The 15,060-nt window shown below is 42.2% G+C and overlaps 1 protein-coding gene across 3 annotated transcripts in view; it reads right to left on the bottom strand.

Annotated features, from left to right (window-relative positions):
* The window catches only part of LOC132815085 (rho GTPase-activating protein 28-like), a 166,987-nt gene that overhangs the window by 68,054 nt on the left and 83,873 nt on the right, over positions 1–15,060 (bottom strand). The window contains exon 1 of one of the 3 annotated variants that reach the window (XM_060823827.1): positions 10,871–10,894. The exons of the other annotated variants lie outside the window; for them this stretch is intronic. The gene's annotated coding sequence lies outside the window, so the exon portion shown is untranslated. Of the gene's footprint in view, positions 1–10,870; positions 10,895–15,060 lie in introns of those variants that run through there. 3 annotated transcript variants of the gene reach the window in all.

Genomic DNA, 15,060 nt, shown 5'->3' with positions numbered 1-15,060 from the left:
ATATTGATTCACGATGTATTGACAGTTTAACTATTTGGATCATTCAGAAACTCAGCTAATGTTCAGGGGACCTGGGCAGATGGTGGAATTCATTTTTAATAGAATCCCCACTGTGTGGAAACAGACCATTCGGCCCAAAACGTCCACACCAACCCTCCAAAGAGCATTCCACCTAGACCCATCCCCCTACCTTATCCCTGTAATCCTGCACTTTCCATGGCTAATGCACCTAACCTACACATCCCTGAACACTATGGGTAAATTAGCATGACCAATTCACTTGACCTGCACATCTTTGGACTGTGGGAAGAAACCAGAGCACCCAGAAGAAACCCACACAGACACAAGAAGACTGCGCAAACTCCACACAGACAGTCGCCTGAGGCTGGAATCGAAACCAGGTCCCTGGCGCTGTGAGGCAGCAGTGCTAACCACTGAGCCACCATGTCGCCCATTGAATTTGAATCCAATAGAGAATCTGGATTCTAATGATGACCATGAAACCATTGTCAATTGTCAGAAAAACCCATCTGGTTCACTAATATTCTTTTGGGAAGGAAATCTGTCATCCTTACCTGGTTTACATGTGGTTCAGACCCAGAGCAATGTGGTTGTCTCTTAACTGCAATTAGGGGTAGGCAATAAATACGAGCCCTGTCAGAAACACCCCCAACCCATGAGAGTCTGCAGTGAGAAACAAAGCAATAGGACTCACTTCTGACCTTCACGAAAGCAACTAATGATCTCCGGCACAGATTTCTTCTCTCCTGTTTGAATCCACAGTCATGTAAAAGCTATAACCAGGCACCCTACCTGGTTAAGAAGGACCAACCGTGAATTATACTGAAATAATCTCAGGCAGTAAAATACACCAATTACCTTCCTGCCTTTCCACTGAAATTGAAACATGCATGGTACCACTAATTACAGGTATAGGATTAAGGTAGGGACTGAAATGCACACAAACTTAAATTGTGATAACAAAGTTGTTTTTTATTGAAATCAGCAATGTGACAATCCTTAGATATGTAATTACATTTTTCAGCAGCAGGAAGTTTTTTTTTAGTAAGTATGAACTTTGTATACCATTAAAGACAGTTATATCTCATTAAACAAGGTGCAACATTAAAGGTTTTATTTACAGTGAAACCAGCATCATGAAAGTTGGAAAATTTTGTAATTCCATGATTTTTATCGTATTCTCAGTTAGAGTATTAACAGTTCACCCAACAAGGAAGCAGAGAGTCAAAAAGTTTTGTTTTTTATTTCATTTGTTCATGAGATGTGAGCATCACAGTCAGTTTATTGCTTATCTCAAACTTCCTAGAAGGCAGTTAAATGCAACCACATTGCTTTGGGTCCTGGAGTCACATGTAGGCCAGACCTGCTAAGGGCAGGAGATTTCTTAAATTCCCTAAAGTAGTGAAGCGGATAGGCCGTTAACAACAATCAATGATGGTTACATGGTCATAGTTAGACTAGCTGTTTATTGATTTTATTTTTGTTTATTGAATTCATATTTCGCCATCTACCATGGTGAGATTTGAACTCTTGTCCACAGAACATTAACCCAGGATTCTGGATTACTAGCCCACTATGCCATCACCTCAATATGATCAGACAGTGGATGTTGCTGTCAGGTTCTGAGGAGGAATAGTGACCACTGAGTTTTGCTGTCATTATTACAGCAAAAACCTAGGCCACATTATGCCCCTAGCATGCATACGCACACACACTTTACAGTAACCACTTAATGATCGGGAGTGTGGTCCCCACTGCAATGCAGCTGCACTTAGGGTTTCACAATGACTGGCAACACCACAACATCCCATCATTCCATGGTGTCCAACATTGGTGCTCCACTGCACTCCCTCATGTCTTTGCCCAGACAGACCAGTGAGCCACAACTTACCTCAAATCTTACAATGGCCAAACACTAGCAAGTCCATAACCTGAGTGGCCACTGGCAAAAATAATCTGTTTCACTTACACCAACCACTGAGCAAAACCAAAATCTTCAGTCCTTTCCCCAGTTGCCCCAGACACGCAGGTCAAACTGAGGCTCCAGGTCCACAGCTAGGATCTGGGCACCTGAAAGGCAGTTTTGGCTGGGCTTGGTGGCCTTCCTGTGTGGAGGTTGCGTGGCGGTCTTCCTTGTCTTTGAAGCCCAGCTGTTTCAGCGGACCAGCAGACAGTCTTGCCCAGGAGTGGCAGTCTCAGCATGGCTTGGAATCGCCTTCAGTGGAGGGGTCTGGCTTACTATCCAACAGTCCGGAAGGAAGTCTCAGCCCAGCTGCAGCTTCAGTGCATTCCATCATTCCTTACATTGGCTTTCCCAAAGCCTAGGAGCCCACTGATTTGTGATGGACTTTGTCTTAACTTTTTTTTAAATGATATGTGACTTCTGTCAGTGATGTAGACACTAGAGTGAGGCAACTTCTAAAACTTTTCACTGTATTTTTCTCAGAACAATTGGAAATGGTTAAGTGTACTCGGGGCTTGGCTCTGACAATGATCTGATATTCAGGCCAGAGGGAGTGGCATCCAAAATTTGCATTGAATATTAAACCACAAGCCAAAAATGTTGGGGTTGGTCAACTTATACGCAAGTAAAATCCACCCTCTTCTTCCACCTCACTATCACAGAGTTTTCAAGTCAGAGACTGTTCCCACCAACATCACCCCCAATTATCATGCAAAACAATCCAAAAACGGTATATTCAGGTATTCTGTGCAGAAATGAGGAGGCATTCAAATGAGATCAACCATTACTCAAACTTATCAATTATGAAAAATATTAAATGAAAGCTGGAAGGCAATATTCCAGATGCTGTAGAAAGGTAAGAAAGTGGTAGATGGAGCTCAACACAAGCGATAATTTGATAGAAGATGGTGAAAAAGACTTATCTGGGTTCTGATTATCAATACACTTTCAACCAAAAGCTAATGGCAGGGTCTCAAAATCTTCCTCCATCTTGTTTGCTTGAAACTATGCATCAAAAAATGAAATTAGCTGTGAGTCCACAATGCTTTGAATGTGAAGTTTCTTTCAGGCACAAAGCAGTTAGTCTCAGGGTCACTCCTCACCACCTCTTGCTGTGAGGTTCAAAAATGGTGACATGAGCTGAAGGTAAGATTGCCTTCATCATTGGTGCCCCACCTTTTGCACACCAGGGTCTAACGCTCAGCAAGCACACTGTTCTGCTTTGTGCTCACAGTCAGGGAATGGTCACTTGACTACTGAAGAGCAGTGTCTATGGAACTATATCCCAGCAAGAGACGGTGGTGTGATTTCACTTCTTTCCCCAAAAGGTCTTGAGTATTAAAAACTCTCTTCCACAATAGCAGTGGATGCTGGATTACTTGTTAATTTTAAATCATAGGTAGATTTCTTTTCATATGCAAAGGTGTGAAAGGAAACAGGCTACAGACTTAGGCCACAGATCAGTGAATTAGAGAATAGGCTTGACGGGCTGAATGGTCTACTCCTGTTCCTGTGTCTCTCTGTTCCCAGTTCAGACAGAGCAGAGCAAGTAACAGCACAAATTGTATTCAACCAAAGTCCAGCTTTGTGTTATTTGCCGGAGTTTCGGAGAATGAGAGATGATTTATTGAAGCATACAAAATCCTAAAAGGGTCTTGAGAGGGTGAATATGGAAAGGATGCTTCTCCCTATAGGACAATCTAGAAGTAAGGGTAGAGATGATGTACAATTTCTTTGCTCCCAATCTTCGGAACTCTACTCCTGTCACCTTTTCTGGAAGAGTTGCCGAATATCTTTAATACAAAGATGGACAAGAGTTTTGTTAAGCAAGCGATTGGAGGGTGGTCAAGGGGGAGGCAGGAACGTTACAGTCAGATCAGTCATGATCTTATGAAAGATTAAAGATTCTTTAATCAGAGATTTTTATTAAGGAGCAGGTTCAAGGGCCAAATTCTGCTCTTGATTCAAATATATATGTTCAAGCCAGTGGCAGATTAGAAGAGGCAACTGGGAGAGGTGCAATGCTACTATCGATGTCTAAAATATGTACAAATATATCCTTCAAACTGTGGGAAAATTCCTGTTCCCTTTGATTGTGTATGAACTCTGCTGCCATTTTTTTGGCAGACGGTGAGAAGTGTAATGCTAAGAGTCAGAAAAATATTTAAATTTTGTCATTAAAGTATATCCAAGAGAAGTTAGTCTTTTGGCATGGAAAAGGTATAATTCTTATCCTCCAAGACTCTTGTTTGTTTTGACAGTCACAATCACGCACACATACATGGCAAAAGTCCCTCCTTTCAATTCCCAACTGAGAACTCGAATGCTTTCATAGTATGCTCAGCCAGGCCAACACACACAGCATGTATATTTAACTCCAACAAAATTCAGCGGTTTATTTATATATAAAAATGGCTGTCCTATCTTTTATTTCACCCCACCTTTACAACATAGTTGTGTGTTGGGATTATCCTAGGGTGTACATGAGACCCATGTCCCTATTTTAGGTACTGGACTTCATGAAAAGCAAAAGATCAGCAAGAGAAGCAGTGACGTATGGCGTTGCCTCAGAAGGGCAACTCCTCCAGTCTCATGTCCATTATAATGCAGACAGTAGGATATAGTAGAATGGCTGGTAAGGAAATGGAGCATCTATTTTAGGCACATGGGCAGCTGCAAAATGTATTACTCCTTTCTCCCCTCCCTCCGTCGCACCTTCAAAGTATGCTGTTCGCCATCACATTGATAAGCCAGCCTGCCAACTGTTCAACAAACACAGACACACCCACTATCCTCAACAGATCGAAAAGTTAGTGGTCTGGCATCTAGTTTGATCCCTAGTGATTTAAAAATAGAATAATGACTTCAGCCAGACCATTGGCAAGAGCACTAAATTGGTTTCAGTATCTCCAGGCGTGGAAGTTTTCATAAACATCACCTCCGGTTCTCTCTCCTGATCGTGATCCCAAGACCTCATAGAAGTCAAGACAGGATTACTGCAGATCACTGCTCGGATAACCCCAATTGTCCAGGTTCCCACTGGGTCGCTAAGGGCCAGAGGGAGATGCTAGAAGCACACTTCTCTCCTCCACAGGATGCTATTCCAATGCAACTTCAAGAAAGGGAAGTATTGAATGGAAGACAGAAAATAAATCCAGGTCTATGACACCACGATGTGTTCTGTGGGGACCGGAGAATGGAGAGGTAAATGTTTCAAAACACCTCGAGCATTAAATCATTCGAACCTTGGCTTCCAGATGCTTACGGGATGAATAATTTTTTTTAAAAATTCCACATTCAATGGGGGACCTTGGTTAATGCTTCTGCCAAATTGCAACCAGAATTGAAACTCAATATTTGTAAGCACAGTGTAACTTAAGAGCTTTTAAATTTAATTTTATGACACTGTCAAAATACAAAGTTGCATGGAGTTGACAGCAGACAGCAAGCAATTCAACCCAACAGCCTGAGGCCTATAGTCCGCAGCAGTCTCCAATCAGCCCAGGTCAACTCACCTCATCAGATTAACCCACCATTTTCCTTTCTAGTTTCCACAAGTGTTGATTAATTCAATGACAGTAGCGCTCATAGTAATAGTATGTCATTCATTCTGCTCGATTTCCTTTGTCCCTCCACCTCCACTTCCAGAAAGAAAAGATAAGAAAGATGGATCTGAGCAGGCATAGAGAGAGGACGACTTGAAATGGAAATCATCTAACTGATGGATGATGAAGCGGGGGTGAAGCAAACATTCTGCAAATGGTTCACGTCACTGTTAATGGTGACTGTGAGAACGGAGTGGTCACTCACTCCGGTTAGCCAACAACATTGTTTTCATGCAGCACACCCGCAATATCTCTTCACCAGTAGGAACTGACAAGACAGGGGCAGAATCACCAATACCACAGTTGCTCCTGTGTCAATTCAGAAAACTCCAGGACTGCTTGGACTTTGAGAAAGCGAGGACAGCGGATGCTGGAGATCAGCGTCGAGACTGTGGTGCTGGAAAAGCACAACAGGTCAGGCAGCATCTGAGGAGCAGGAATCTTGATGAAGGGCTTATGCCCAAAACATCGATTCTCCTGCTCCTCGGATACCACTTGAGCTGCTGTGCTTTTCCAGCACCACACCCTCGACTGCTTGGACTTTGAGTATTGTGATACAAAAGAGCCAAGACGACAATCCTCTTTAGTTCTTGAGAAAATTGCAAAGAAAAGGGAATCCCTCTCTCTCCCTCAAAGACTGAATAATTGCACTGACATGGACCCCAGCTTAGCCAGAATGGTGGCGCAAACCATAAACGCCCACTTTTGTGAAGGAGTAGGGAACTGGGTTGAGGAGGACAGGCACAGCTCAAAGTTTGGACAAGACATTGGGTTTCACAGATATTGCTGCCACAGCCTTCAGTCACTTTCAATATTCAGAGGGACAGACAGGAAAATGCAAACTGCGCACATTAGACCCGGTAGAGGAATATCTAAACTTACCAGATTTCTTTAGCATGGAAGAATATCCTTATGCACAGGTAAGTTACTCTTTCAGATATGACCCCAAAACTTCTTAGGAGCCTGTTGGATTGTTAGAAGCAAATGTGAATGTCTGTCAAAAATGGATAAACTATTTTGAACTAACGGGGAACTGTCAAGGCATTTAAATCTCCTGCCCCTTAAATAGTTGAAAATCTACTGAAATGTCTGAAATATTAACATAAATCAACACTTGTTATGCTTATTTATTGAACTGTGAATAGTTTTCTTCCCCTTACCAAGGGGAACTATACTGGCATTAGAAGCAATTCAGAAAGTGTTCATTGGATTAATTTTGGATATAGGGGAATTATTTTTATGAGGAGAGGTTGAGTAGTTGGGCTGGTGCTCATTGGTGTTCAGTACAATGACAAGAAACAGACTCTTACTTTGCTTTGACAGGGTAGATGCAGAAAGATCATTTCCCCTAGTGAAACTGTCCAGGACAATAGGCATAAACTCAGAGAAATTTCTCTTTGAGGGTACTGAGCCATTGGAATGATTTACCATAGATTGGAGGCGGAAGGTGCGGGGGCAAAGATGGCATTGCTTGCCGTGAATAGGACAAGGTGTGTGTGAGGGGGGAGGGGAAGTGAAAACTGTACTGCTGTTTATCCACCCACAGCAGTGGCAGTGTGCCATTGCATTGAGGCCAGCCCCTTTAGCTGCCAATAATCTCTGTCTGGGGTCAATCAACCCAACTACCCCCATCCTCCTCCCAAACAGCTTTCCCCCACTTCTGGAGCGAAAAGTCCAAACACTTCCAGGCTCTTTCTCCTAGGTCGGGTTTGCAAAGCCCAGAACTATTCCAACTCTGTGTGCTACCAACCTGGAAAATGTGGATCAGGAAAAGAGATTATTCTTTTTTATGTTACTATTTAATCCTGGGATGTATGAATCAAACACATTGCTGTGAAAGTCAGACCAGATAAGAACAGCAGGGTCTTTTTTTCCTTAAAAGACATTAATGAATCAGATTAATGCTTTCATGGCTACAGTATGGACATTCGCTTGCAAGTCCAGTTTTGTAGTTAATTGAATCTTAATTCCACCTCATTACCTTTCATGAATGCAATCATCATTAACAAGGTCAGCATTTGTTTCTCCCCCACCACCCAGTTCCCACTGGGCTGATTAATTAGACCATTTCAGGGAGAAGTTAACAGTCAGCCTCAACACTGTGGGACTGGAGTCACAGGTTGGCCAGGCCGGGTGAGGATGGCAGTTTCCTTCCCTGAAGGATGTTACTAAAACAAATCATTTCTTTTACAACATTCAGTAACAGCTTCGTGTTCATTGCTGAGATTTCAATTCCAAACTCAACAATCCCATTTGGATGCCATCAGCTGTTGTGATGCAATTATAACTGTGATCCCCACAGCTTTTAGTTGACCCTCTGCATTATTAGTCCTGCCACCTCATCATTACTGTGCCAACTCCCCAGCATGTTAACTCTTTCGTTAAAAAAAATCAAACACTGGTTTAACTTTTAAACTTTGTTAGTGATGCATTCCTATTGAAATGATGAAACAAAAATGATGTTTGGTGACATTGAGATAGTGTCACTGATCTTTTTTTGTGTCCCTTTATCTTGCAGTGAGTTAGAACATTATAATGTATCTTTGAAGGACAAGTTCTCAATTCAGCATTGTTGGCCTTTCCAGAGATGGGGTTTTATTTTGCCTGGAGCACTAATTTAAATCAAGATCAAACAAGCAAATGGGACCACATTGCTCCTTTTAGCCACAGTTATTCTCGACTTTCATTACCCCCTCACAGCCATGGGATCAAAGCCGAGCTAGAAAATGGGTAATTTGACTTCTGCCTGAAAGCTTGAACGAATCTAATTGCGACAAGGGTGCACTGTCATACAGCGACATTAGTGTTTGAAAACAGGAATTGATTTTTCACGCTGCCAGCCTTGTGATATCCAGTGTCCTATCTGCCTTCAGTTAGAGCAATTCCTGCCTCAACAAACCGTCTTCGAAAGTGAGCTACAGTAGGAGAGCAGAGACCAAATTGTTTAATGACAGGCGATTACAAATGCTTGAAATGTAAAAGCTCTAGAGTTAAGCAAAAGCCAGAAGTCAATCAAACATGTCCTGGGATCAATCACGTGATCCTTCCTTGCTGAAAAAAAGTGATTGCATGAGCTCAACAGCACACAAAAGTTCAAAAACAGAGCATCCCTGATGGAATAGTTTAATCTACACTCACGGTATAGATTAATTCCTGAAGCCCTTGTCAAGATGTGAAAGATGATAGCAATAAGGTAATTCCTGCTGGACTCAAGTCTTCACTGGAAGGAAGAATATTTAAATAAAAGGCAAAGGTTCAAAATTATGGTACTTTTAATGATTTCAGGACATCTCAAAGCACTTTCCAGCCACTGAGGTTCTTCTGAAGTATAGTCACTGTTGGAATGTGGGAAATTCAGTGACCAATTTGCACACAGCAACCTCCTGCAAGTAATGTGACCAGATAGTAACATTGCAGGATAATCATTAGTCAGGAAAACATAGATAGTTCTCCTACTCTTTTGTGAAATAGTGGCCACATGAAATTTCACAATCAACCATGAGGGTGTAGGTGCCTTTGGTTTAACATCTTGCACAATAGAAAAGCAACTGATCCAAAAGACAGCCACAGCCAAAGTGCTGGATTAGTCCAAGTTGGCAAGATATAGATTTGAAAATGTGTTGCTGGAAAAGCGCAGCAGGTCAGGCAGCATCCAAGGAGCAGGAGAAACGACGTTTCGGGCATGAGCCCTTCTTCAGGATTCCTGAGGAAGGGCTCATGCCTGAAACGCGATTCTCCTGCTCCTTGGATGCTGCCTGACCTGCTGCGCTTTTCCAGTAACACATTTTCAGTTCTGATCTCCAGCATCTGCAGTCCTCACTTTCTCCTAGAAGATATAGATTTGTCCTCAGCAACTGTGCACACAGTGACTCCAACCTTAGTATAATTAAGTGGCATTCTGGGGAGATAAATTCATCCCAGATGCACAAAATGGGGTCAGATTGCTTGTCTGTTCCATGCAGTACCCAAACTTCCATCTAAAACAAGGCAATTAAATATCACGGGCTGCACACAACAGCCATTCGATTGGAAAATGTGAACAGTCAAGCAAGGGCACACCAAAATCTCTAACAATAGTCTGAGAGAAACATTGATGCTGCAGTAAAGACAATATAATCTAAATCTGACAGCATGATCTCCCCAACTGACATGATTTCAGAAGCGCTTGGAGTAGGAGCAAGCCTGCCTGGAAACTTTAGCCAACAGGAAAAAGCGAGGTCTGCAGATGCTGGAGATCAGAGCTGAAAATGTGTTCCTGAAGAAGGGCTTATGCCCAAAACATCGAATCTCCTGTTCCTTGGATGCTGCCTGACCTGCTGCACTTTTCCAGCAACACATTTTCAACTTTAGCCAACAAACTAACTGGATAACTGATGAGTGAATATTTCAGAGAAGTGGAAATGAATGGTATCTTTTATCTGCTTTGTTACTTTGTTTCCTGCTGAGTAGGTAAATGCATGCAGCTTAAAAGCTCTTGGCACAGTCCCAATTTTGTCAACATAGCCACCTACGTCCCATTCCTACCTACCACATCTGACTGCATCGCTGAATGATCACATTCTGTACAAGCCAATATACAACGTCAATTCTCACAGAGCAAAGTCTGCTCCAAGCTGGTACACATCCACCTTTATTATATCTGGGGTCTTGCAGTGCACAGATTTGATAGTGCTTCACTAATAAGATGAACTGAACACAATTTCCACTTTGTGAAGCAGACAAAGGCGTGCATACATGAGCTAACATTTCTGGACCTGGCAATAATGCAGCATCCACAGCCAAGATCGCTTTTCAAAAGAAAGAAAGTCAACTTTTGCACCCTTTGGTAAGCTTTGCATAATTCAATGGAAATCTCTGGTTGCAGTGAAGTAGGAGCTGACAGTGAACATGCCCTCCAAAACATTTCCTACTGCCCTGTTGCAAATCTTTCAATACCTTTAATACTTGCCTGGAAGTCCATCCCATCTTATTAACAAAACAGTAAAATTCCAATAACAAATTTTAGATTTTCCACTCACCCCTCCCCCTTAACTTAAATATCTCAGTGCTAATATTGGTTTCAGAGCTTTTTGCACCATTCTGACTGTAGATAAGAGAGAAACCTACTAAGAAGGTCACTTACATGGACCGCTTTAAGGAGACAGCTAGAATACAATAAGCAACACAACCACTAGTTAATACTAAATTAATTCTTAAAATTCATACGATTCAAATACAAAAATTGTTCTTAGTTTCCTTGTGAAAAAAGAAACTGCAAACAAAAACAGACAGAAGCACAAACCTTCCTTGCAAACCAGCAGCGGAGTTGCTGTGATCAGAGTGCCTTCTCGCTTCGAGGGAGCATTTGGGCTGCTTTTGCAAAGCACACTTCATGCACCGATAGACCTGAGGCTTTAAATCAAGCAGATCCTGCCACTGCTCCCATGGGCTCCACTAAACTGTTTCCTCAACATAAGAGAGTACTTCATCAGAATCACTGGCCCTTTAGGCTCCGTCTGTACCGCCTTTGTCCTTCATACAGAGCATAAGCAAATTAAATGAGACCTGCCATACCTCAGGAAAACAAAAGTATTAGAATGCAGGGGCCAGTCCTCAGTTCATTACATTAAAATGCTGCTAAAGTCAAGACCAGGCATCGATCCTGCTGCATACTTACTTGGTTTAGTTTTTTTTAAACCACTGCTGCACCTTCTGATTTTCTAAGTGGTTTTCATTCAGGTCTTAATGGCTGGCAGCTCTAAGACTCTCTCCCTCAACTCTCTCACGATATCCGAGAGGATCGTGAAATAAAATCAGGCGCAACAAACCGATTTGGGGCTGGGTTCAGGAGGAATTTCACGCTTCTCAGCTTCACTCGGTGAAGGTTTCAGTTGAACTGTTTTTTTTTGTCAGTTTTATTTCCTTTAGACGATCTGCGTTCAGTGTCGTAGTGAAATACAGACAGAATGCAGGGACTGAAGGGCATTGTGCAAAGTAAGAAAACAGGTTCATGTTTTGAGTGTAAATCTTTCATGGAAGGCCCACTCCAAAACATCACAATTGTCTTTCAGACCAATGACTGAGTTTATTTTCTCTTTCTGTGTAAGGTTTTATTGCAGTGAATCTTTTATATCCTCATTTTTTTGTGCGCGTAGCAGACTACAGGGCTGAATGGTCTACTTATGTCCCTCTTAAGTTTCTATTTTATTTATACCCTTCCCCTAATTAAACATCACCTCGTCACAAACCTACACTCTTAATGCACTTTGACTGTTCTTCAAACACTATACTGGGGAAATCTACAGTGATATTTTGAGCTTCTTTGGGCTTCTACTAACTTTAGCTGGGCCCATTCTTTCAATTGTCGCGCAAGTCATGGGAACAAAAATATGGAACTGACCTTTTCACAGCTCATTTAATCATATTTTAGCCTTGCTATCTGTTTCAGACCCCAACTGAATGATATCTTCATCTGGAATTTAGTCAGATGAAATTTTCCCAAAGTAGTCATGTTGCAGATTCCTATTAATAGTTGGTCATTGTCTAATTTTCTAGGAAGTTCATAGCTTCAGGGTGTTTAAACCAAATAAAATAAGAGGCTCATTTATGAAGCATCTCAGTCAGTGGAGAATAGGGTCAGCTTTGCACTGACGCCAATGGTTCATTATAATTTCTCTACACTATCACTTCAATCAAAGTTTAGCGGTTGGAGATCACCCTGGTTTTGCACTCTTCAGAGTCTGGCTGTGAAAGTTTAAAACAATTCCCCAGTTCCTCACCATCCTGAGTTGGAAGTACATCACTGGTACTTCGCTGTTGCTGAGACAAAATCCTGGAACTCATTCACCAACAAGATTGTATATACCGACACAAAATGGATTGTAGTGGTTCCAGGCAGCAACTTGCCACCGCCTTCTCAGGGCAAATAAGATGGGGCAATAAATGTTGGTCCATACAGAAAAGGCCACATTCCCTGAATGAGTTAAAAAAGGACACCTGGTTCCTTTACCAATGCAGAGAGCTTTTATTTTCAATTAGCATAGAGCAATGCAGAGCTAACAGTAATAACTTTGTTTTCCCTTCCTGTGTCCTGCTACACAATTACTGCTATCCCCAATATAAAACCATGCTTTAACAGTAAAATATTCCACGTAAACATCTGATCATTCAGTGATTACCAAATCTACAGGTGCTCAGACTTTCAAATGTCCAACTGATCAGGGAACAAAATATCCCATGTTTTGATAAATATACTGGGACTTGTAATGCAGAGGCTGAAGTTCTGGAGACATGGATTTGAATCCAACTGTAACAGACTGAATGGGATTTGATTTCAATAGAATCCGGGGGAAAAAAAATACGATTGCCAGAAAAAAAACACAATGCCCTTCAAGGAAAGAAATCTGGCCTACATGTGACTTCAGACTCTTAACCTCCCTCTGAGATGGCTTAGAGAACCAATCATTGCAAGAGCCAGCCTTGTCAGTGATGGCCACACTCACACAAGAATAGGAAAGAAATGCACTTGGACTCAGATCCCGCTGTATCTCACAGCTCTGCAATCAGTCACCATGTGGATAACGTGCATTTTTTTCCACCTTTCCTGTGAAGGTGGACAATTTCACGTAGAGTCATAGAGACATTCAGCATGGAAACAGACCCTTCAGTCCAACCTGTCCATGCAGACCAGATATCCCAATCCAATCTAACCCCACCTGCCAGCACCCGGCCAGTATCCCTCCAAACCCTTCCTATTCATAAACCCATCCAAATGCCTCTTAAATGTTCCAATTGTACCAGCCTCCATCACATCCCCTGGCAGCTCATTCCATACACATACCACCCTCTGCGTGAAAAAGTTGCCCCTTAAGTCTCTTTTATATCTTTCCCCTCTCACCCTAAACCTATGCCCTCTAGTTCTGGACTCCCTGACCCCAGGGAAAAGACTTTGTCTATTTATCCTATCCATGCCCCTCATAATTTTGTAAACCTCTACAAGGTCACCCCTCAGCCTATGATGTTTCAGAGAAAACAGCCCCAGCCTGTTCAGCCTCTCCCTATAGCAACATCCTTGTAAATCTTTTCTGAACCCTTTCAAGTTTCACAACATCTTTCCGATAGGAAGGAGACCAGAATTGCATGCAATATTCCAACAGTGGCCTAACCAATGTCCTGTACAGCCGCAACATGACCTCCCTGTACTCAACTCCTGCACTCAATACTCTGACCGATAAAGGAAAGCATACCAAATGCCTTCTTCACTACCTACCTGTGACTCCACTTTCAAGGAGCTATGAACCTGCACTCCAATGTCTCTTTGTTCAGCAACACTCCCTAGGACCTTACCATGAAGTGTATAAGTCCTGCTAAGATTTGCTTTCCTAACATGCAACACCTCGCATTTATCTGAATTAAACTCCATCTGCCACTTCTCAGCCCATTGGCCCATCTGGTCCAAATCCTGTTGTAATCTGAGGTATCCTTCCTTGCTGTCCATTATACCTCCAATTTTGGTGTCATCTGCAAACTTACTAACTGTACCTCTTGTGCTCACATCCAAATCATTGAAGTAAATGCTAAAAAGTAGAGGGCCCAGCACCGATCCTTGTGGCACTCCACTGGTCACAGGCCTCCAGTCTGAAAAACAACCCTCCACCACCACCCTCTGTCTTCTACCTTTGAGCCTGTTCTGTATCCAAATGGCTAATTCTCCCTGTATTCCATGAGATCTAACCTTGCTAATCAGTCTCCCATGGGGAACCTTGTCGAACGCCTTACTGAAGTCCATATAGATCACATCTATTGCTCTGCCCTCATCAATCTTCTTTGTCACTTCTTCAAAAAACTCAATTAAGTTTGTGAGACATGATTTCCCACCCACAAAGCCATGTTGACCATCATGAATCAGTCCTTGCCTTTCCAAATACATGTACGTCCTGTCCCTCAGGGCTCCCTCCAACAACTTGCCCACCACCAAGGTCAGGCTCACCAGTCTATAGTTCCCTGGCTTGTCTTTACCGCCCTTCTTAAACAGTGGCACCACGTTTGCAACCTCCAGTCTTCTGGCACCTCACCTGTGACTATTAAAAGGCGAGAAAACAAATGTTGAAACTCTCCATATGTCTAACTCACTTATCTATATTCCTTCCTGGTTTCCCATACCTCAATCTTTTCATCCGACTCATTTATATAAATTCTAACAGGTTAAGGACACTGCATGGATTGCTGTGGCACTGTCTTGTTCAAATCTGCCAATCAGAAAAAGATATATACTCACTGTTTCCTTTCCTTTCAGCTGGTAATCTTGCATCCATACCAATATATTACTTCCTTCACCATGAGCTTTTTCTTTTGACAATTGTATTTGATGTGACACCTTATCAAATGTCTTCTAAAAATCTAAATGCAAGTGTGTCCACCAGTTCCCCAGCAGATGCTACTTCTTCAAAGTACTTCAATAATTTGATTAAAATATAATTTTCCTTTCACAAA

Source organism: Hemiscyllium ocellatum, chromosome 4 (assembly GCF_020745735.1).
Source record: "Hemiscyllium ocellatum isolate sHemOce1 chromosome 4, sHemOce1.pat.X.cur, whole genome shotgun sequence".
Taxonomy (NCBI): Eukaryota; Metazoa; Chordata; class Chondrichthyes; order Orectolobiformes; family Hemiscylliidae; genus Hemiscyllium; species Hemiscyllium ocellatum.
This window is presented reverse-complemented; position numbering and strand designations above follow the sequence as displayed.